Source organism: Podarcis filfolensis, assembly GCF_964270895.1.
Source record: "Podarcis filfolensis genome assembly, chromosome: 2".
In the NCBI taxonomy this organism is placed as follows: Eukaryota; Metazoa; Chordata; class Lepidosauria; order Squamata; family Lacertidae; genus Podarcis; species Podarcis filfolensis.
Window position 1 is genome coordinate 79,983,460 of NC_139605.1, and position 24,770 is coordinate 80,008,229.

Here is a 24,770-nt window from a genome sequence, read left to right on the forward strand (position 1 = left end):
TGTCCTACTGCACAGCGCTATGCATGTTTATGTTGGAGTAAGTACCACTGACTTCAACAGGGTTTTCTTCCAAATGAGCTTGCATGGGATTACAATATATGAGTATCATTGGTAAAATTCAAAATGCTGGTGCTTACTTTAAAGACCTACATGACATGCAGCCCCAGAACCCCTCCTTCATTGCCTGGTGCAGATCCTGTTTCACCTCTGATGAGCCAAAACTCTCTCCAAGCCACCCAGCGTTGCCACAGAAAACACCAAAATCCAAGGCATGCTGCTTTCAATTACAGTATGGTGGATAGAATAAATGGCACCAGTAAGGTAATGAATAATCAAATGAATAATGAATTCTGTGTTTATTTATAATCCCTCTGTCTGTCTCTGTCTATAAAGTATTATTTTTTAAAAAAAAATGTGCCATCATCTTGTTTAGGAGTTTTAAAAATGGAATGTTGCTACGTTAATGCATGCTGCTGCTGCCCTTTAAATTTCGTCAGAGTCTAGGAAGCTAAAATTGCCCATTTTCCCACTTGCATTTCATGCAAAAAAAAAAAAATTCCTCAGGAGACTTCATCAAGGTAGAAAAAGCAGTGCTGTGCAATCATCAATCCTCTCTGTTTATCCCCTGAGTCGGCAGAATCTTCTCAAAGAACAAGTGGAATGATATGCTAATATCACATTAGCTTCTTCATTATGCAGTTTGCTTGATTCTCTTTGATTAATAGGAGTATTGTTAGAAACTGGGGGGAAATTCACTACTCTGTGCTCAGGCAATGAAAACAGAGTTTCTGGAGAAACAGACATCACACATTCATCTTATTTATAGTTGCTAGATTCCCTAAAGATAACGTGCATAATGGATAGGATCAAGTAAACGCTAAAAACTGCCTGAGCCTATATTTTGATCAGAAGTTGAAAATGCAATATGGCTGAGAGGAAAAATAATAGGCAGACATCTTTCTCCCAACTGCTATGTTAGCTTTGGCAATGGAGGATAAGCTATCCATATGCAAATGGTGAGCATCTGTCTCCTTTTCATTGCTGTCTTTCATCTTGATGCTGAAGAAGCACAAATTAATTACTGTACAGGAATCAAGGGCTGTGATTTAAGTAGCCAAGGGTAAATAATTAATTGATACAAATCTATTATTTCATTTGTTATCTAATTATAAATTTGCAGAGACCACTTCCAATAGGAGGGGAAATAACTATGTCAGCTCCAGGTTGGTTGGTTGGTTTTTGTTTGTTTGTTTTGCCCTTTTCTGGGGTGTGGAGCTGTGGTTTCAAGGTCTCCCCTGAGCCACCCTCAGCATATGCTGAGACCTCCATCTCCATGGCAAAGCAGGAGGCCCAAAGCACTCTACAGCCTCTCTCGTAGCCATTGCTTACTAACAGCCATTGCTTTTCACAAAAACCAGTGGTATATTTCTAGAAAAAGAGGTGATGGAACTCACCATGAATGCCTCTCTTGTTCTCTTAGAATAGCAATAGCGCCCACCTGAGAGGTGCCAGAACTGAGTTCCAGTGAGTTCCAGCTGAAAAAAAAGCCCTGACAAAAACCCACATAGAATCATAGAGTTGGAAGGGACCACAAAGGTCATCTAGTCCAACCCCCTACCTTGCTCAGACCCACAACCCTGAAATTCAGAGTCTCATGCTCTACCGACTGAACTAGCTAGGCACATTGCATAAAATGGCACATAAAATGCCACATGTAAGGTTATGATACTGGAAACACATTAGGAAGAAGATCCAAAACAAAAGCAAGCTCACCCAAAGGAGCAAAATCTCTTCTAAAATTCAGGGAAGAATATTTAAATATCTGTCATTAGTAGCTATCCATGCATAGGTCAAATAATCTTCATGTTACACCCATCTATTCTCATGATATTTGATATGCTTTATGAAAAGACCACAATGAGATGATGAATTTAATAGAATCTGGGAAATGTGAGTAGGTAAAGAATTAATTAAGAACAAAATTGTAGGTGGGTTCATTAATTTTTATGATATCAAGGACAAAAGTGTTGCTGCTTATTTAAATCATTTGATAATTGCTGAATAAATGATTTTGCAGCTATTTTTTGTCTCACTGCTGGAAGGTAAACTGTGGAGAGTAAACAATCTAGTGAGTCTTGCTGCCATAGTTATTTCCATTAAATGTGTTATTTTCTTACCTCTGCTCACATGAGATAGCTCTGCAAATTGGGTGAATGGCTATTAAAATAGCGAAAGCAGTTCAATGGAAGAAAGTGTGAAGCAATGCATACTGAGGCAAATCAATAAATAAATCCTAACCTCACAAACATATTGATGGGGTTTGTACTGGTTGTTATTGGCCAGGAAAGGGATATTAGGGTTTTGGCAATGGAGGAAGACTCCATGTTAGGTATCAAAAATAAAATTCCCATTATCATCATGTATTTATACAAATCTGTGGTGTAACCACACTTGGAATACAGTGCCCAGTTTTGGTTACCACATGTCAAACAGGATTTTATAGAACTGCAATAGGTGAATCACAATAATCAAAGCAACTGCAACTGCCCTACAAGGAAAGGTTGGTGTTTGGGGCTGTTTAGTTTCTGAGAGGGATGTGGATAAAGGGAACATGATATAGCTGTACAAAATTATCCCTGGCTTATAAAAGTGGATTGATTTCTCCCCGGTCATAGCACTAGGATCTGAGGTTATTTAGTGAAGGTAAAAGGTAAAAAAGAGCTGGACCATAAAGAAGGCTGATCGCCGAAGAATTGATGCTTTTGAATTATGGTGCTGGAGGAGACTCTTGAGAGTCCCATGGACTGCAAGAAGATCAAACCTATCCATTCTTAAGGAAATCAGCCCTGAGTGCTCACTGGAAGGACAGATCCTGAAGCTGAGGCTCCAATACTTTGGCCACCTCATGAGAAGAGAAGACTCCCTGGAAAAGACCCTGATGTTGGGAAAGATTGAGGGCACAAGGAGAAGGAGACGACAGAGGACGAGATGGTTTGACAGTGTTGTTGAAGCTACCAGCATGAGGTAAAAGGTAAAAGACCCCTGGATGGTTAAGTCCAGTCAAAGGCGACTATGGGGTTGCGGTGCTCATCTCACTTTCAGGCTGAGGGAGCCAGTGTTTGTCCACAGACAACTTTCTGGGTCATGTGGCCAGCGTGACTAAACTGCTTATGGCGGAACACTGTGACAGAAGCCAGAGTGCATGGAAACACCGCTTACCTTCCTGCCACAGCAGTACCTATTTATCTACTTGCACTGGCATGCTTTCAAACTGCTAGGTTGGCAGGAGCTGGGACAGAGCAACAGGAGCTCACTCCATTGCGGGGATTCGAACCACCAACCTTCCAATCAGCAAGCCCAAGAGGCTCAGTAGTTTAGGCCACAGCACCACTCTTGTCCCTATTTAGTGAAGGTGAATGGTGGAGATTCAGGATAAATAAAAGGCAGTACTTATTCAAAATAGTGCATAATTAAACTCTCCCTCACACACATACATATTAATGTGTGCGCACACTCTTTCACACACAGAGAGAGAGGGGGTTGGACATGTAGAGAGGGTCATTGTTGTGTGTCTTGCATGCACACACATAATTTTGCACAGCCATTTGTGTGTGTGCATGCACACACACAAACACAAAGAGAAATGGACATGTGAGGAGGATGGCAATCTCTGCACAGCTATTTCCCCATTTAAACCACACATCCAGCTCACCAAACAGCTGTTTGGTGGGCTGGGGATGCAGTTTCTAAAGATTTTAAAGATTTTTCTGGGGTTTTGCAGGGCTTGTTGGGCCACAGGGCCTGTATGTGGGTTGCAGAAACTGTTCCAGAACACTTTCCTACAAGCTACACATAATTCATGGCAAAGTGATTAACGTCAATATATGACAACTAGGCAGTGTTTAAAAGGAAGTTGGTTTGCACAGTTCATGTAACAATGCATTTGTGAAAAATAAATGTCTTTTCAGGAAAGAGATCCCTTTGGGGACAAAAAGATTTTTAAAAACCACCACTGTTTACATTGTAGCATCAATGTGATGCTCACTGGTGAAGCAGTAAAAGAGTAAATTGAGCATTCAAGATTATGAAGCAATCCAAACTGTAAGGTGTGAAAAACTCTATACTTCTTTAAATCTGCTTCTTTTTTTATCGAAATGTAAATGCTTGAAAACAACTGCTTGGAATTGCATTCCGCTCTGGAGTCTCTGTTTTAGAATTGTGCCGCTATGTTTAGTAATATACAATTAAGAAATAACAACTTGACAGTGAAGGAAAGTACTGGTTATTAATTTAACCTTTGCGCAGTACAAAACAGTCACAATGTTTTCCTTTATTTTAATCTCCATCCAAACAAGCATCCTACGAAATTCCTTGTAGGTGAGATATTAATACATTTCCCAGCAGAACATAGATTTAAATTAAATTGAATGTTCCCCTGGCAACGGGAAGGGTGAGGTGGTGAAATGGTGGAACAAATGGACACAACAACCTACTGGAATGGAAAATTGGCCATGACTTTATTGATGACAGATGTAGGTTGGCTCTGGCTTAAGCACTGGGTGTGTATCATGCATCAGCCTTCTGCCTGATGGCTGAAGTTTTCAACAGGCCCCTTTTCTGGGCTACTCTGAAATATTACACCTGCTCGAGGGTGGGACTGATGCACCAACTCACCACACTGCTGGAAACAGACTAAGGGTTCACTCAGTGCTCTGCCGCCAGCGTTGTCAGCTCCAGGTGCTGCTGCCAGTGTGGTGTAGTGGTTAAGAGTGGTAGTCACGTAATCTGGGGAACCGGGTTCGCGTCTCCGCTCCTCCACATGCAGCTGCTAGGTGACCTTGGGCCAGTCACACTTCTTTGAAGTCTCTCAGCCCCACTCACCTCACAGAGTGTTTGTTGTGGGGGAGGAAGGGAAAGGAAAGGAGAATGTTAGCCGCTTTGAGACTCCTTAAAGGGAGTGAAAGGCAGGATATCAAATCCAAACTCTTCTTCTTCTTCTTCTGACCTAAATATTCCAGAAACAGACCAGACTAAAGACTTGTTCAATCCAGTCTGCTGCCAAGGCCCTGTCCCCCCCCCCATGGCTTCTATTGGCCATTTCAAATTTAAACTCTAAGCGGGCAAATATTGTTATTTGCCATGAGACCAAAGCAAACAGCCAGCCATGAGGACGGGGGGGGGGTTGCCCTGGAGAGCAAACCCAAACCCAAATTCTGGGTCAGCAACCTTTCTGCTAACTTTATATCATTTCCTCCCTGTGCTCTGTTGCCTTTATATTTGCCTATTTCAAACTGGAAGCTCCACCTCCTTGATTATAAAGGCAGTGGGTACATTGAGGGCGCTACATAAATAAGAGACGGGTAAGACTCCTATCTTAGCTATCCAGAGGATATTCGGCATGATGCAACAAGGTAGCAGGAATGTGGGGAGGAGAGAGTCAGGAGGGAGGCATAAAAAAAGAGAAAAGGGTGTCCCTTTTCTTATTCTGTTCCTTATTTGTCCATCCACTTTTCCTCCCTTGCTTTCTGAAGCTGCCCCATTGCTTTCATTTCCCTGCAGATACCCTTTCCCTCTTCTCCTCACACAAACTCACATTAACCAAACATCAGGATATAGCATACCAATTTAAAAGCAGTTTATTGACATGCTGAGTTGCTCAGTGTGGGTGTATCTTAATATTCTTCCAATGCGACTACACCATAACACAGGCACATAAGGTGATCTTTGACATTTTGTATCTCTCCATTTACATAATATGTCCATAATAATGGATTCTATCAAAACAAACACCTATCACGGTGGTCTTGTGATGCTTTGTGAATTCACACGCCTCCATATGCATGTTTCTGCATATTATTATGTATTTGAGGCTTTACCCATATTGCCAACAGCAGGCTGGGGGAGAGATTTTCGATGGAAGGGATGCTTAGGGAAGAGTAGTGTTATGTACTGAGTTGAATAGGATCCAAACTGCAGCAGTCTGATTGGTCCTAGAACAATAGGATCCAAAAGGCAGCAGTCTGATTGGTCCTAGAACAATAGGATTCAGAATGCAGCTGTCTGATTGGTCCTAGAACAATGCAGCAGTATGATTGGTTGGCAGGAACCACCCAATCATGCTCCAGATAGAAGTGAATCCACAACCTGATTGGCTTACAGTAGAATTCCGGAATTAGCCAATCATGTGCAGCCCATTGTGTAAATAATGTATATAAAGCAGATACCTTGAGGGGACTTTCGTTCATTCCTCCTCACCACTATGAGCTGAATAAAGAGCATGAAATCACTTTGCGACTCTGAGTATATTTCAAGTAGAGTGTTTTACCTGGGCCATTTTTTTTGGGGGGGGAGGCAATGGCCCTTGAAGCTGTAGAGTGGGATAGAAGCAAACTTTGGTCAAGAAGACGCTTACTTGTAGCTTAAAAGCAGGCCCAAATGTCTGCAGAAATGTCTCTGTCTGCCTGAACTCTGCTGGATTGTGAGAAACAGAAGGGTTGGCAATGCCTGAGTCGAGCTGAGGTCATATCCCTATGCAAAGAAGATACAAGGTGTGAAACTCCCCACAGCCAGCAGTGCTGGGCAACCCTGTGCTGGAACATGAGATCATGACCTCAGTGCTAAAACTCATTTTGCTTTAATTTTATTTATTCTTTCTTGGCTCCAAGTTCTGCTTGTTTGGACGCCCTTGGAGCCCTGTTCCCTCCCGCCCTTCGCTTGGAGATAACAACAGGTTTCCTGATTTGAGCTTGTCCCTTCTTCAGTTTTTGGAACTTCTCTTAGCTGTTTACTCTGAGCCTGCATTTGGGGGCCTGGATGTTTGGCTCATGAACAGTTTTGAATAGATTCAGTTTTTAGAAGGTTGTTTTCCTTTCACTTTGATTTTACCATCTGTTTATTCCTTTGTGAGATTAAAACTCCACTATTTCAATTATAAACATTTCCCCTCTATTTTTACCTGAACTATTTCCCATTTGGAAATGCACTCTCTTTAACAATATTGATATGCCTTTCAGTGACTCTTGAAAGTGAAGGCTTCTCACATATTTTTCCAAATCTGTGATAATTAAAAGGTGAGCATTAGGCTACCTTTGGACTGTGTATTACTGACAGTAATATATTCATATTAACTAAGCAATCTCAGTATCTCACTGTTGAAAAGTCACAAAGAAATCGTTATTATTGGTGGAGTGACACAATCAATAACCTTTTTTGATTATCGTTTTCCCACCCAAAATTTAAATAATATGCTGTATAATGGAATAACACATTATTTAGGATATGAAAGGATGCCATACTCTGTTGCCACATACATTCCCTGAATGTTTCCATTTTTCAGCAGAATGACAGTTTGATAAATGTGTTTTCACGATGTTGTTCTTCATGTTCCTGACTAGTGATAATGAGGCTCTGTTCAGGCCTTCACACTTACCTCTGAATGTTTTTGGAAAAGCTCCTGTATAAATGACTTCAGACAAGATAATTATTAAAGACTCACAGTGTGATTTCCCCAAACTGGTTTAAACTGCCAGGGTTTGAATCATTTCGGAGGCAGATTGAGGGGAGCGAAACCAGTTCAGTCACACTCAGAGCTCTGCAACTCTTGCATTGAATGAAAGGTGAGAGAGAATTTGGCTGTTGCACAGGGTGCCACTGAAATTTGAGACCCCAAGGTCCGCCACTGATCAGTTGAGTTCCAAAGAATTCCCGTTAGACTGTTGTAGAGAAATCAGCTAAGAGTCTTTGTGACAACCTTAAAGACTAACAAGCTTTTGTGGCCAACAGTCTATATCATCAGATGCATGAACTGTGCAGTCACTGAGAATAAATCACTTTAGGAGAAGTGATGTAAATGAGACATCCTTTAAAATCTGCCTGGAAATGCAAACATAAAAATATAACAAATCAAAGTACTGATGAGGCAGACTGAGGGCTACATGCTGCCTTCATCCTGTGTTGTTGTTTTTTAATCCCCCTGTTACATGGAGGTGGCCATGATTTTCTCTCTCGCTACAGTTCCCCCTGAGAGCAATGGACTGTCATCAAATCCTCTCCCTGCCAGGGGGACTTGCTCTATTCTATTCAAAGCACGCAGCAGAAAGAAGCTCACATGCCAGCTGCACCAGCCTGTGAGCAGCAGGACAACTTCTGGAGCTTTGTAAAATAATAATGAAAAAGTAATGTACAGCATTGCTGCTCTCGAGTCACCTCACGACGAGATCTTCTGTGGGTTCTAAAGAGGACTGAAAGGAATCGTGAGTCAATCCAGGTCATGTTCCACCTGGATCAAAGGAGGCGAGTCTGATGGGGAAGCCAGGTTTTGCAGGTTTTTCCTCCATCCCTGGGTGACACTAAAACTGGATCAAGGTGAAAAAGTATGGTTGGAATTGATCTGAGTGGATAAATTCTGAATCATTATCAATAATCATATTGTGCTGTGGCACTTAGCTGCTACTTGCAGGCTTCTCACAGACAACTGATTGGCAACTGTGAGAACAGGATGCTGGACTAATGGGCCATTGGCCTGATCCTGCAACCCCCTCTTATGTACCAACATTACCAGCACTTGTTTGCTTCACTTTGGCTTTCACTGTGAACTTTCCTACCCCCCACACACAATAACCAAATCATAAGCAGCAAAACAGAGGCAGAGCATCTTCCAGAGATGGCTGTACTTTCTGTGGTTGAATTGTTCTAAGTTTGGCCTTCTGCCTCAAGAGCAATCCCTGGGGTGCTCTAATTGCTAAGAAATGTGTTGCTTGTTGTCTTCTTACTTAAGAATGCGGTTTGCCTTACTCTTTCATCGCTCATTAGGACTCAGAAGCAGACATTTAACAGCACAATTATCACTCCTCATTCACAAAGCATTTAATGGCTCTCCTTGCAGCCTCTGTGCTCTGATTAAAGGGGCGCTTTGGTGCACCTTTGCGCAGCCTACATGGGCCATTATGCAGCTGTGCTTCTTAAACAAATCTCTGACTCTGGCAGATGAAGGACTTGTTCAGTGCTGTTCTACCCTGAACGAAATTCGTTCAGCTGCTTTGGAAGGATTGGAATTGCAACAGCATGCTGGAAGAAGTCTTGGGATTCAAACCGGCTATAAAACCTTCTTGGAGGAAGATGGAAAATATAGCCAAACCAAAAGATACCTATGGCAGGAAGTGGCCACAATGTCTGCTCCTCATCTCAGCTGTGCTTATACACTCTTCAGGTACCCACTGTCTTCCACTCTCCTCATTCTGCCCTTTCTTTGTGCCCCTCGAAAGCTCCAGGTCTGTACCTAGAACAACATTTCAACAGGTATAAGCAGGCCTGACAGCAGCCTCTCTTGACCCTCACTGAACATCCAGACCTTCTGGTGAGCAGGAAGGGAACATCACTGTATCTTGGGCAATGACACCACACCTCTCTGCTACATTTCCTTCTTGCTCTGTCCCTAACCTTGCCACAGCAACCAGAAAATGGCAACATTGGCTGATGCCAAGTGGTCCCTAAAATAATCTTTTCAGGCCCTTCTTTGGGTGGTCCTGCCAAAGGACGTGAGATGGGTGGCTACAAAACAGAGGTTCCTTTCACTGGTGGCTTCCTGTTTGTGGAATGTCCTCCAACAGTGAGAGGGAAGAAAGGGGGGAAGGGGAGGGGAAGTTGCTCCTTCCCCCTTCTCTCTATTGTCACTCATGCTGGGCGGAGCTCCTACTCAGCTGCACCAACAATGATACAACTGCCATTTTGGGCCGGCCAAGCTCAACAGGAAAAAAGGCATCCTGATTGACATCCAAATAGGACAGGAGACCCTTTTGTCCAAAAAGAGGGCAATCACATTTTTCTAGGAATGACCTTACACATAAGTTACCTTGTCATAAGATGGGATTTAAGTAGAAAGGCCCACCAGCAGAAGCTTGTGCGTGGGTGCTTCCTTCCTTTCTCCCTGTAAACCCCAAATTCTTAGGAGAACCCCTGGAACAGCAGGGAGGGGAGGAGAACGCCAATCACTCCACCAAGCAAGCAGAACTGCTGGTGTGACACAGGAATCTGCATGGAGCTATGCTGAATCCTTCCCATAGTCTTTCCCACTATGGTGAGATGTATTTCTGTTTAACATATATTAATTATTCTAATTTTTCATGTATAAGACACATAAATTAGCCTTTGTGCATTATATACAAATTGCCACTCCTTTCTGCCCTCTTTTGTGATGCTTCGTTTTCTCATTTTTAGGCAATGCCCCCCCCCATATAAGACATATCCTATACAGTGGTACCTTGAGTTACAAACGCCTCAGGTTACAAACGCTTCAGGTTACAAACTCTGCTAACCTGGAAGAGTTACCTCGAGTTGAGAACTTTGCCCCAGGATGAGAATGGAAATCGTGTGCCGGCGGCACTGCGGCAGCAAGAGGCCCCATTAGCGAAAGCACACCTCTAGTTAAGAACAGTTTCAGGTTAAGAACGGACCTCCGGAACAAATTAAGTTCGTAACTAGAGGTACCACTGTAATATGATCCTTCTGCACATACAATGTGGCTCACCCCCGTGGCGGAAGGCATGCATTTAGACCTACCCAGCACAACATTAATCGTATCAATCCTACCAAGAGTCATTTCCTCTTCCCATTTTTATTCTCATCAGCTTTTCATAAGCAGCGGCAGCTGTGGGGGTAATGAACTAGCCTGCTTTGCCCTGTCAAGCAAACCATTCAAAAAGCCCAACTACTTCTAACTGCTGAGTTCTGATACATGCAACAGTGCCTCACAGCTTGGTTTCCATGTTCCCTGGGATTTTGTTAGAAGTATAATTCATCAGCAGTGCAAATCTGGCCTGGAAATCAGCAAGACAATGAGCATATGCAGGATTACATGAGGCTAGATGCATTTCTTATTCTTATTTGGCATGGTTTTTTTAAAAAAATAAAAATTATACTGTAATGACCTATGACTAAAGGTAAAGGTACCTCTGACCATTAGCTCCAGCCGTGGATGACTCTGGGAATGCTTTCTCATCTCGCTCTATAGGCCGAGGGAGCCAGTGTTTGTCCGCAGACAGCTTCTGGGTCATGTGGCCAGCATGACTAAGCCGGTTCTGGTGAACCAGAGCAGCGCATTGAAACATCATTTACCATCCTGCCAGAGTGGTACCTATTTATCTACTTGCACTTTGACGTGCTTTCGAACTGCTAGGTGGGCAGAAAATGACCTATGACTAGGACATTAATAAAAGGTCTGTCGTGTGGGCAGCTGGGTGGGTGGGTGGGTGGTACTGTGGTCTAAACCACTGAGCCTCTTGGACCTACCAATCAGAAGGTCAGCAGTTCAAATCCCTGTGACAAGGTGAGCTCCCATTGCTCTGTCCCAGCTCCTGCCAACCTATCAGTTCAAAAGCACACCAGTGCAAGTACGTAAATAAATAAGTTAAGTACTGTTGTGATGGGAAGGTAAATTGAGTTTCCATGAGCCCTGGCGTCTGTCACGGTGCCCTGTTGCACCAGAAGCGGTTTAGTCCTGCTGGCCACATGACCCAGAAAGCTGTCTGTGGACAAACACCGGCTCCCTCGGCCTGAAAGCGAAATGAGCGCTGCAACCCCATAGTTGCCTTTGACTGGACTTAACTGTTTAGGGCTCCTTTACCTTTTCCCCTTACACACACACAATGTACCTTTGCAAAAAGAGATTCTGTAGAGGGACTAGTGTGAGAAAGTGATTCTGTTTGGTACAGGATATTATTAATCAAGATAGCACTTTTCGCTGTAGCAAATGCTATACAATTTTCAACTCAAATTTCATCCCATTTCATCAGAGCAGCTCTGTAGGCTAGATTAGGATGGCAGGGAGCGGATGACTTCTCCACAACACTCCAGTGAGCTTCACAGCTGTGCAGGCATTTGCACCTGGGCAAGTCAGTGAAGAGCCAATGTTCAGATCAGTAGCAGACAGAGATGGTGTGGCAGCAGTGCTCACCTGATCTCTGGTCAGCCTTATCACTGCTGCTTCCTGGGAGGTAGGGGGCAGACTGTATTTAGTGAAAATGTCCCGGTGGAGCTATCCCGGTGCTCCCTCTGCTGGATATGCACTGTGCCAAACTCATGGAATGAGTTAAGGTGAGCACCCTTAGGTACGTTTGAGGGTAATGGATGCTTCCTGAGGCTTGCCACTTAGGGCTAAGGGACCCATGGGCAAAATACACAATGCTAATCTTGGTTACCTGAGTGGAGTTGTGGGCCCTTGGTAGGAGGATATTAGGATATAAGGTTCCTTATGCACCTGAATGATGAAGCTTAAAGGGAAGAGCAGGGATAATTTCTGCCATTTTCATTCAGCAGGAGCTTTTCTCACCTGATATACATAAGCCTGAATCAGATAGCTTCCAGCACTGCCACCACGCTCTGCAAAACTTTATTGTAAATTAACAAAATGTGGCCAGCTATTTGTGCATTGCCTCACTGTTCTCAGCTTGGTTTCACATCATAACTCATGTAAATAACCTAGATTCCAATATGCAAAAGCCATTGATCGCTGCCAATTTTATAATGATTTTTGTTATTGTGCTAATTGTATCTCCCTCAATTTCCCTCTGTATAAAAACATTCACAGTTGTTGTTGTTAGCTTCATCTGTTTGGTAAATAATGAGCCTGGAGTTAATTGTTTTTAGGTTGTTATTCCTTTCTTTAATTATCATTGTTGTTTTATTGTGTCGGGTAACCTTTTGTCTTATATTTTATATTGATCTGCTGTCATGTGCTGGATGTGCACTTTATGTTGCTGATGAATCTATAAGAAAGAAAACACAAAGAGAGAGAAAAGGTTGCAGTTGCAACTGCCACATGGAGGCCCACTTGCAACAGTCTCCACGTGAAAGCTGCTATGGCCATAACATGTAGACAGGCTCACAGCATAGCTTGGCCCATCATGAGAGATCCTGTGACACCACCAGTCACTTCCAAGGATGAGAGGCTTCACATATCTGGATGATCTGCTTGACAAGCTGTTTTATGTGGTACGGCTGCCATGTGCAACACGCATCACGTGGAATCTGATGCTAGAGACCTCCAAAAGGCAACAATGCTATGAGACTGGCAATTATACAAATTATTGGAGTGACCAATGGCTATTTGTTATGACTGCTGTATATTGCCTCCAGAATCAGAGAGGGCACGCCTAACCTGAATGCCAGTCATTGGGGAACAGCAATGGGAGATTGCTGAGGAATGCCCTTCCCTCTGCCATGTGTGAAGCAGGAAGTATCAGTTGCTTCAGACATCTTGTGAAGGCTTTCCCTGTTTTGGGAATGGGCTCTGTTTTACATGTTAGAATCTTCTGACTTTCTGTTTTATTCATTTTTCTGTTTTATTCATTCAGCCCTTGGTCTGATCCAACTGAACTTTTCAACTGCTGTAAGGTAAAGGTAAAGGTAAAAGGTTCCCTGGACAGTTAAGTCCAGTCGAATTTGACTATGGGGTGTAGCCCTCACCTCCGCTTTCAGGCCGAGGGAGCCAGCATTTGTCCGCTAACAGCTTTCCAGGCCATGTGACCAGCATGACTAAACTGCTTCTGGCACAACAGAACACCATGATGAGTGCCAGAGTACACAGAAACAATGTTTACCTTCCTGCCACAACAGTATCTACTCGTGCTGGTATGTTTTTGAACTGCTAGATTGGCAGGGGCTGGGACAGAGCAATGGGAGCTCACACCATCACACAGATTTGAACTACAATGGCACCTCGGGTTAAGTACTTAATTCATTCTGGAGGTCCGTTCTTAACCTGAAACTGTTCTTAACCTGAAGCACCACTTTAGCTAATGGGGCCTCCTGCTGCCGCCGTGCCGCCGGAGCACGATTTCTGTTCTCATCCTGAAGTAAAGTTCTTAACCTGAAGCACTATTTCTGGGTTAGCGGAGTCTGTAACCTGAAGCGTATGTAACCTGAAATGTATGTAACCTGAGGTACCACTGTACCAACTTTATGATCAGCAAGCCCACGGTACTCAGGGGTTTAGACCACAGCGCCACCGACATCCCATTGTGCCTGACCAGTCTACAATCTCTAGGACTGCTTGCCTGTCAGGCTGACAATGCCAGAATGTATCCACAGCCCCACTTTGTGCTTTCCACTCTACCAACCATGTCCTTTAAAGCAGAGCTTTCAAGGTTTCATCATCCTGTACTTTAAATAAAGGTAAGTCTTTTGTTTGCTCTTATCTGAACACGGGTTGCACTTTCTATTTTGTCCCAGTAATCACCACAAGAGGGATGAATACATTTTTATGCCAGCCGTGTTGCTGCTGTTTACCCGTCCATCTGATATTCGCCTGTTGCTCTTGTGCTTCATCTTTCTTGATTTATAGTCAGAAGGCATGCTAAAATAAGAGTCATTTGTACTACACAGCAGTACCAATGCAGTGCTAGAAAAACGCTCAGGATGAATGGCTTGAAGGGCACTCAGATGATTTCTTTTCCTGCTGACTTTGCTTCTTTGCTGAAAATCCCTGGATGTGATTACAGTTTGAGGAGAGAGGGAGGTCCTGTCTGCGTCAGAGAAATTTCTGGATTATTATGGTCACTGTATACTAAAAAAAACAGAAAGGGGGGGGAGATGTAAGACAAGGAATGGTGTTCAAGGATAACACAACACATATGCTGCTACCGTTTGGTGCTGTCATGATGTATTTCATTTTATTTATTATAGGATTTTTATCCTGCCCTTCAACCAATTCCCACGCTATTTAATCCATCAACCAATCCCCCTCCACTATTTAGCCCATGGCATTCATTGATATCTTCATCAGAGTAACTGGAATAATACAGCTCACATTCATCTTTTTCATCTTCAGGCTTAAGGAGTGCTCAGACCCTATTTCATGGGTAGGCAAACTAAGGCCCGGGGGCTGGATCCAGCCCAATCGCTTTCTAAATCCAGCCCATGGATGGTCCAGGAATCAGCGTGTTTTTACATGAGTAGAATGTGCCCTTTTATTTAAAATGCATCTCTGGGTTATTTGTGGAGCATAGGAATTCATTCATCCCCCCCCCCAAAAAAAATATAGTCCAGCCCCCCCCATAAGGTCTGATAGACAGTGGACTGGCCCCTGCTGAAAAAGTTTGCTGACCCCTGCATTTGTTACCAATCCCTCACTGTGAGCCAGTGTGGGGCAGTGGCCTTACGTACTGAACAACTCAGATTTCTTTAGACAATGAAACCAAGACAGTAATTTTAATCGATTCATTTCTCAGCTTTATTTTATAAGGTTGAAATTAGACTACGTTAGGGCAGCCCCAAAATAGATATAAACATAATGTGCCATCTTTAAAGGTTGCGTTTTAAAACTTCTGTTTGATATGCATATATTAAGGATGGTTGAATCGATCACAGCCTGCCCTGTCCTGCTTCCATAGGTGGATGTGAATGTGTGTCCTTCCTCATTCCTGTGTGGATTTTTAAGGACAATTCCAAGGAAGTCCTTTTGTGACATAAATAGTCACAAAAACATGCACAAAAACATGGAAGATTTTTTTCTCTCTCTTTCTTGTTTTAACACTTTTAAGCTGCTTGGAGCAGTTTCAGTGTGCGGCACCTCTTCTGCACAGGGTATTGTACAAAAAGGTATTGTACATAAAATAAAAAGATTCCTGCCCCCATGTCAGACTGATAGAGCTTAGAAGCAAAAGGCAATGTTTTCAGTGCTGATCTAGCTCCTCCCAAGGAGAGCTAAGCCAGACAGAACATCCTACTCTGTGGTCTTAATCCCCTCATTCCTTAATTAGACTTGGTTATGTGGGGCTGGTTATCCCACAAAGTTTCCCCTTGTTATATCCAAGGTAAGTTTTGGATTTGGATTTGATATCCCGCTTTATCACTACCCTAAGGAGTCTCAAAGCGAGTAACATTCTCCTTTCCCTTCCTCCCCCACAACACTCTGTGAGGTGAGTGAGGCTGAGAGACGTCAGAGAAGTGTGACTAGCCCAAGGGCACCCAGCAGCTGCATGTGGAGGAGCAGGGAAGTGAACCCTGTTCACCAGATTACAAGTCCACCGCTCTTAACCACTGCACCACACTAGCTCTCAAGGTGGATCATTGTATTGCACATAACAGAGTGTGGAAACTTCAGTTAATCTAAGACAACTTCTTCCACTGGTATTTAAAGCGAGGTGCTCTGATCACATTGCCTGAGGGCTCTTTCAGTCACACTGGCTCCCAGTTTGCTAGCAGGCTCAATATACAGTACTATGGTACCTTTAAGGCCTTAAAAGTGGTCCAAGTCAGGGGCTTCTTCCTTTGGTCCTCCATTCAGCAACTGAGGCTCTAGTGATCATCCCTTTGCCATTTCAAATTCAGTGGTTTGGCTGCAAGGCCCAAACCCTTATTGGGTTGTGGAATGCATATTCAGAGGTGGCTCGTACAGCAACCTTGTTGCTCAGTTATCAGCAAGCAGCTGAAACATGGCTTTTAGAGAAAGCTTTGGGATCTAACCAATTTAATTTGGAGCTGTTGCTGTTCGTTTTTCTTTGGGTTATTTTAGAGCCCTCCCCCTGACTCTTATATCATTAACATTTTAAAACTGTGTTTAAAATTTACAAGGTAAACTGCCTTGAGAGCTTTTGACAGAAAGGCAGGATATAAATTTGTATAGCAAATAGATATGTAAAAATATTCACTTGTAAGGCTCTCCTTGATGAAGCAAACCTTTATCCTAATGAGAATTGAGTCAAACAGTCATTTCAGAGGTTACTGCTGAATTGCTTTACAACATTCTGGCTACAATGAGCAATAAGAGTTATCAATGAGATGAGAGCTGATCTGCCATCTAACAGCATCTTAAATCAACATTTCCCTCTGAAAGGACTGCAAGGTTCCTTACTATATTGGAAAATTGTGCACTCCTCAACAGCCACTATTATCCAGGGGAAATGAACGGAATGGCGCTATGTAGGTCAGCATCAGAATTGTTAAGGTTCAGCTGAAAAGCTCACTCAAAACTATGCCCGAATCACTAGGAGGATGCAGACATGGCCTGGCCTCCTCATCTTCTGTGACCCCATGCCTTAGCTACTGTTTTTTGAAGACTATGGGGTACATTCACAGAAATGTGCCAGGATATTAGCTTTGCAAGTTTTATAAATAAGTGCCATTTTTTTCCCGGAGCCCTAGGTTGCCAGTTACCACCTAGAGCTGATTAAGCCAATTCAACCCTCAAATTGTTGAGGGTTCAATTCAGGTTTCCTACAATAGTAATTTGCACTGAAGGTGTCTTTGAGTTCCTTTTCTATTTTTATTAATAAATATATATTTGTTCCAATAACACATTTTTTCCGCATAATACATGTGTATACATCTAAAAATTAATTGACTGTGAATTGACCAACAAAACTGTAAGTAACTTTCTGTTGGTGCTGATAATACCAAGGTGGCAGCCTTGGTCCCCGTATGGGACAGCTGCATATTCCTGCATTGCAGGGGGCTGGACTAGATGGTCCTCAGGGTACCTTCCAACGCTACAGTCATATGATTCTGTGAAACCTTGGGTGATAAATTGAGAATTTATCAAACTTCAGATAAACCTTTAACTTGGTATGTTGGAACCAACATTTTTCCTGTTTTGTTTGTTTTTGTTTGTAAACAAAAAACCCCGCCATCCCACTTTGTGAATTAAACTGATAACATTTACCCAAAATTCATCATGGGCTTGCTTTGAGTCAGTGTCTTTCCTTAATACAATTATTCGCTTGACTTATTTACCTTTTTGAGTTCTTCGTTATTTCTCATGAACCCTTCCCATTTTGCTACAGTTTTCTTTTGTTAAAAACAAAACAAATTCTGTTCCTTTTTTGGAGATGAATTGTGGGTAGCCATTCTTAGCAATTCCAGAAAAAACACCGACATCTTTATTGTGATGTCTGCCACAAGTGAATATGCATTCTGTCCGAGTCAAAGTTGTTGGAGTACGTATAAAACAGTCAGCTGGGGAACAAAAGCACTGGGGAAATAAGTTGAAGACTTAAATCAGGATGGAGGAATTAGCTGTCTGCAAACTGTCAGTCAAAAGGCACAGTCTGAAGGTACCGCAGCAGCCATGAACATTAAAGAAACGCTTAACTCTGGGCAATGATGAGATTCTGGTTCTATGTGGGTCATGTGAGCAACTCTCCTTCTTTTGTTCTGCAGCAGTAATCACCTTTCTTGTTCGGGCTCCATAGGTGAGGAGCACCTGCGATACTGAATAGAGACATTTCAAAGTGTGGAGAGCTGCAGTAAATAGATTTCACATTCCAAGGGCACTGAAGAACAGTGAAGTGTGAGTGCAGTGCAATAGTGGAATCTCTTTGCATGTGCTCCCTGGGAAGGCATGGAAGTTGTTTCTACCGTATGTTTCATGAATTTAACTTTTCTCTCAGCCTTTTTTCCCCCCTGCCCTTTCTTCCCTTCACCTCCTGCTTTTGGAAAACTTGCTAAAACAGCCCCCAAAGTGCTTTGATCTGCAGGGACAAATGCATCTTCCATGGTTTCCCTTGGAAAAATTCTGCAGTGCGAGATTAATTCTGTAGCTACAATTAACCATTAAGGGGGGGGTCATGTTTTTAAAGCATTTTGCTGCCGTGTTTGGCTTGCTGTATGAATGACGTTGTGGTGTTAAGATCCAGAGTCTGCAAAGTTAGTTTTATTGGACTGGGTTCCACTAAACAGTTGTGCTAGTGGGAGGCAGTGCAAAGAGTCCTGCTACTGCAATGGGGCTTTCCCTCTCCTCTCCTTGCATGCCCGAAATCATTTCCTGGTGGAAAAAAATCGTAATAGCATGATGTTGAATTCCTCCCATTCTTTCTTTGAATTTTTGTGTGCTGCCGTGGGCACATAATGACATGCCATCTAAAATAATTTACTCCAATCTTTTTATGCAATGGAAATTATTTTGCCTGAAGTGTTGGGTGTAACCCAACAGCTTGTATACATCTTTCAACTACCAGCTGGGCCAATAAAAGCTGCTGTCACCTCACTGATTTCTATGTTTCTGTTTCTGTAGGACATGCTTGACCTCCAGCATCTCAATCTAGATAAATGTTGCAACATGTGGCTGAAATATTTTTGGTTCTCTATAAATCACCTGTCACATTATCTGTATCTTGGCTTCTTGTGCACCAGCAACAGTTATTTAAGACATTGTTACTGACATTGGTTGATGTGATGATGAAGTTCAGTATCTGCCTGGTGACTCTAATAACTTTAAGTCTATGGAGGTGTCACTATGAGTGATACAGCATACATTTACTCACAGCCCTTTCAGGGATGCAACCAAAGAGTGGGATTCTTCCAACTGCAGAATTTGAGAGCACCACAATAAGGAAATCCAAGCTGGTGGCAGCAGAGAGGCTGCAGCAACAACTGGAGTGCGTTATGCTAAGGTACAGAGGGTGTCAGCAAATAGGATTCTGTGGCTGTGCAGCCCCAAGCTTAAAGGAACTGCTAAACCAGGTCTAGGGTAGCTCTAAGCTTCCCATGCTAGGAACAGTGATTCAGCCCTTAGCGTTTTAGCCAGTAAAGTTCAGCAATCCCCTCTTTGAAGCATTCTGCAGGAGTTCAGCTCTACAATCTTGTCTCCCCTGCATTTTCTCCTCTCCCTAGCCCAATCTGCCACTTCTGCTCTCCAGGAGTCACTTTTGCTTGCAGAGAACCAGCACCCTCGCTCTTGACCTGCACCTTTCCATCCATCAGCTTATACCAACAGTAGTATAATCAACAAAAGTTGTTGGCCAAACAAAATTTTCAATATGGGCTGCCATACGCCCAGGTTTTCCTGGACGCCATTTTTGAAGGACCAGTCCTGGCAACGTCCATGAATTTCCAGACGTGTGGCAGCCCTCACCAACAGTTACCACAAAGTACAACTCTAACCAGCCTGCAAATGAGTGTGTCATGCTGAGTTCAGACATTACGTTTTCTCTCCACTTTCCGCTTCCAGCCACTTGGTGGAGTGTATTCTTTTCTCTACAGCTTTACACAGGCACAGACATTTTGGCAACCTTCAGAGGTAATCTTCTTTAAGAGGAGAGTGCAGCAGAAGAGAGTGATAACTTTGTAACAATCTGTACATATGTACAGGTTGAGCAGGTTGTTGTGGGGTTGAATAAGCAAAGAACACAGATACTGCCACATTCTATTCAGAGCAGCATCAAGAGAGTTGTCCCAAAATTCAGATAAATCTTAGGCCGAATTTCCCTCCTGTCCACCTGCTTTCAGCTCCCTTGGCATTCTCTCCCTCAGTGAGTCTGATTTCAGCTCGCATCTCAGCAAATGGATGTAACTTAAGGTGCATTTGAGCTACTTGGTACAAAGAATCCAATTGCCTCTTGGTGTCCATTGTCCATTTACAGTAGCCCTAATATTCCAAAGTGCCATCCCTTCTTTTTGCATAATGGAACCATGCGGCTCATGCCATTGCTCTCGCCACAACAGGAAATGAGAACTTGGAACTGCATCTTTCAACTGCTGTGCAAACACAGTGTCACAAACTGTGCATGCAAATATACTGACATTGCAGAGATGCTAAAGGAGAAGATTGCAGACAGACACTCTGGTGCAGGATTGCGGCAGCAATGAAGCATTTCAAATCAATGTTTGGTTTTGACTGCAATCTTACCTGTCAATCTAAAAACTACTTACTTGGAAATAAGTTCCATGGGAATTGAGGATGCAGCAATAGAGAGGTCTTTGGCACCTTTAACTTGAAATGAATTTAGTTAAAATCAATGGACCTTACAAATAAAGGTGTTTAGTCTCTAGGCATAAGGATAACAGAAAGTTGCACATATTTCTGTGCTTCATTTTTTATATTCTTCTTCTTTGGCAATTACTCATAGCCGAGTAAGATTGTCTTCCATAAACATGGTTTTAACAATGAGTCCGTAAGTGACCGTGGAGGCTAATTCTGGATCCACATGTCCTTCCACAGTGGGAACTGGTTTCTGGGCGGGAATTGATCACGGTGTGGATTTGCTAAGTGTGCCTTCCTCTTAGCACGTTTCTCTCTTGCGTCCTGAGTTTGTGTCTTCAAAGCCCATGACACCTTTGGTAAAGGCTGTTCTCCAACTGGAGCGCTCACAGGCCAGTGTTTCCCAGTTGTCAGTGTTTATACTACATTTTTTAAGATTTGCCTTGAAACAGTCTTTAAACCTCTTTTGTTGACCACCAGCATTACACTTTCCATTTTTAAGTTCGGAATAGAGTAGTTGCTTTGCATCCGCACAACATGACCAGTCCAACGAAGTTGATGTTGAAGAATCATTGCTTCGACACTAGTGATCTTTGCTTCTTCCAGTACACTGATGTTAGTTCTCCTGTCTTCCCAAGTGATGTGTAAAATTTTTCGGAGACACCATTGATGGAATCTTTCTAGGAGTTGGAGATGGCGTTCATAGGTAGTCCATGTTTCACAAGCATATAGTAAGGTTGGTAGTACAATAGCTTTGTAAACAAGCATTTTGGTTTCCCTGTGAATGTCCCGGTCCTCAAACACTCTGTGCTTCAATTAGGAGAAAGCCGCACTCACAGAGCTCAGGCGATGCTGGATTTCGGCATTTGGGTTGGGTATTTGGAAGACGCCTGTGCATGAATTTGTTTTATGTGTGTAGATTAGAACTTGAAGGGTCCTCTTTGTATTCTTCTCCAAATGATGAAAGCTTGTGTGTGTTTTGTGGTTCTTTGGACTGCAGCTAAAACAAAGCATACTTTTCTCACTGTAGAGTTTGACAGCCAGACCCTTCTAACCTCTATCTGCCATAGCAGACCTCAACAGGAATGGCAGAATGCATCTTTTTAAAAATTGCAGAAGAGTGCAGCGACCTTTCCCTTACACCCACCTTTCTCAAACTCTGAAGCTCATGTAGGCCCTGACAAGTCTTAACTGTCCAGGGGTCCTTTACCTTTAGTGTTATGCCACACTAAAAGATTGATTAACTGCAAGTGCAGAATGAACAGTACACAACTTGTGCCAGTTCCATAGTACAATCTTTTTATTCCAATGGAACCTATGCCAAAATAACGCATATGGGTTCAGGCATTGACTTTAAAGTTCTTACTTGTAATTGGGTTCTGAATTGAAGTTGTTCATCAGTGGAATAACAAAGGAAGAATCATTTGCACTGTCTTAAGTGTTCTTGAATGGCAACCTTAAATTTGCTTCCTTTTTGTGTACAAGAAAAATGTGCCAGTGTAAGAATGAACCCAAAGTGTTTTAAAGGCCAGTACCACAGTGTACTTTGTCATTTGATTCAAACAGTCTGAATAGAGTCAGATATGCAAATTATGTACTTATTTTAGGTCAGGTAAAAGCAATAGAGCAATTTAACTTAATGCTCTCCATCCAAAGTCCCATGCACACACTTGCAGTACACCTCAGGCGAACTTCCTCATTTACTTCAGTGGAGGGCTGGCTCTGAGCATCACCTTGGTCTTGCAGAGCTGTTCCCTTTACTGAAATGAATAGAGAAACCATAGTGGGCAAAGTTGCTCTGTGTGTACATCAGAGCTTCCACACTTACATTTGGTAACTGTGGTGTTTATTATAACACACACAAACACACACACACGCACATCAGATATGTTTATGAATGCTAAAGTATTATTTTTATTTTGAGAACTCTGCCAGAATGAAGTCATTTATTGACCAATGTGATTAACTATGCCAATTATATCCACTCCTTGGAACTTGTTAAATAATTATTTAGTGTCTCCTCTTTCTGAGTAATCAATTATGTTGGTAATTCCCAAAGTGAAGAATGAATATGATCTTGATGACTGCTTGCTGTTTCACTCAACATAAAACATCTTGATTCTTTACACTCCATTGAATCCAAACCTTGAGAAAATGAGGCATGTTGATACTTAATGCATAAAATACATCCAGAAGCTGCAAAGCCTCAATAGTTAGGAAATGGAAGGAAGCATTGGGTGACGATTTAGATCAGACACATACAAAAGAGGTGTTGTTCTGCATTTGATTTTGTTTCTGAAACTTGGCTGTGCCTTGAATTTCTGTTTTAAAATGGTGCTTCTTTCTGAAGCCGATCTATCAGCTTGATCAAAAGGAGGGAGGAAGCAATTACAGCTCAGCATTTCTAATAAGGTGGCTAACAGCTGAGCTCCCATTAAGTTTTTAAGCTCTAATTTGAGACGACTGGGAGGTAGGAACATCACCTTTCTAAGTGGGAGTTCATGCTATATTGTTTACAGTAGCATCAGCATGGCCTTCTTTGCAGTACATACAGAGTGCCGAATCACCATTTTAAGGACAAAACAAACAAACAAAAATACACTAGAAGTCAATATTCCAGCAGGGGTGTACAAACAGTATTTGCTCCTTGGCTACTTGCCCTCCAGAAGCACTGCATGGGAGCCTGCTCTTTTTGGGCCATGGATCGTAGGGAAGGCAGTGAGAAGAAGCTGGTTTATCAGTGAGCCTGGTGGGTAATTGGGCATCTTCTCTTGTTTTTCTTGAAAACACTGTGTCTTTGCTCTCCTGCCTCCATAAACTGGATGCGGAGGAGAGTAGAGATAGCATTACGGCAAAATTTGGCTGCAAGGGAGATTGAAAAGGAATCTGAGCTGCCCAGGACCACCTCACTCCATCTCTTCCTTCAACTTCAGGTCTTCGTCAACTTACTTTTTTCCATCTTCTCCTGCTTCCAGTGGTGCCTGTCCAATTGTCTTCTGGAAGCTTGCAAGCGGAACATGAAGGCAACAATCCTCTCCTGTTGCTTGTCCTCCAGAATCTGGCCTGTTGCTTCTGAGCATGAATGTTCCATTTAGGTATTATGGCTGAATAGATGTGGCTTCTGCGGATGCAACTTTGCATGGGTGGAACTGAAGGAGGGTGTTGTCGGATGTGTGTTGCTGGAAGTGCCTTATAGCCCTGGGAGACGTAAGCATCATATTTTTTTGAAGGCATGATCTGTCCTTCAGCAGCACTTGTTATAGATGTGCCATATTTCCCCTAGAAAGTAGAACTAGATATAAAGGAGCTCTCTCTGCCTCTCTTTCTGACAAAATCACCCCTTGCGCTCTAAATAGCATCTTTTTCTGAAGTGGCAAATTTGTATCATTCATCACCTTTGCACCTGACTGGATGACCTATAGATAAAATATCAGAGGAGAGTGATAATGGGATCCAGGGAGCGCAGACTGACACCAGTGACTCAGGCTTTGCTTTGAGGGCTTTGCTTATAAGGTTTATCTGCTTCAATCTGGAGATTATCAGTGTAACAGATTTGCTGTCCAAATAAATTAGTCTGGGTTACAGAATTGGGTGATTGACAAAGCTCCAAATGCATTGCTTTACCTGCTATCTATCAAATCTTACCTGAAATATGAACCCCATCTAATGCTCAGAACGATATATTAAAAAATCATGTTTGATTAAACCTGTCAGTAGGAAATAACTCTGATTTAATAGAATTGTTGCTTGAACACAGTGACTTTGACAGGTATAAAGGAAGGAACTACAGACCCTCTTTCCATTCCACAAAGTTTCCCCAATTACCTAGCAACACTGTCAAATTAGTGGAACAATTTGTTTAGCTACATGTACACGACATGTCAGAGCGTCATAAAGACAGGTGAGGGACCACAGCTCATCTATAATGCACATGGCTTTACATCAGGGGTGGGTAACCTATGTGCCCCACCTAGGTGTTTTTGGACTACAACTCCCATCAGCCCCAACCACCATGGTCAATGGACAGGGAGGATGGGAGTTGGAGTCAAATGACATACGTAGGGTCACAGGTTATTCA

The 24,770-nt window shown here is 42.7% G+C and overlaps 1 protein-coding gene across 1 annotated transcript in view; it reads left to right on the plus strand.

Moving 5' to 3' along the window:
* The first annotated feature begins 235 nt into the window (after positions 1–235).
* Positions 236–24,770, plus strand: part of LOC310755149 (phospholipid-transporting ATPase VB-like) — a 142,380-nt gene continuing 117,845 nt past the window's right edge. The window contains exon 1 of the mRNA XM_083597512.1: positions 236–321. The gene's annotated coding sequence lies outside the window, so the exon portion shown is untranslated. The remainder of the gene's footprint in view (positions 322–24,770) is intronic.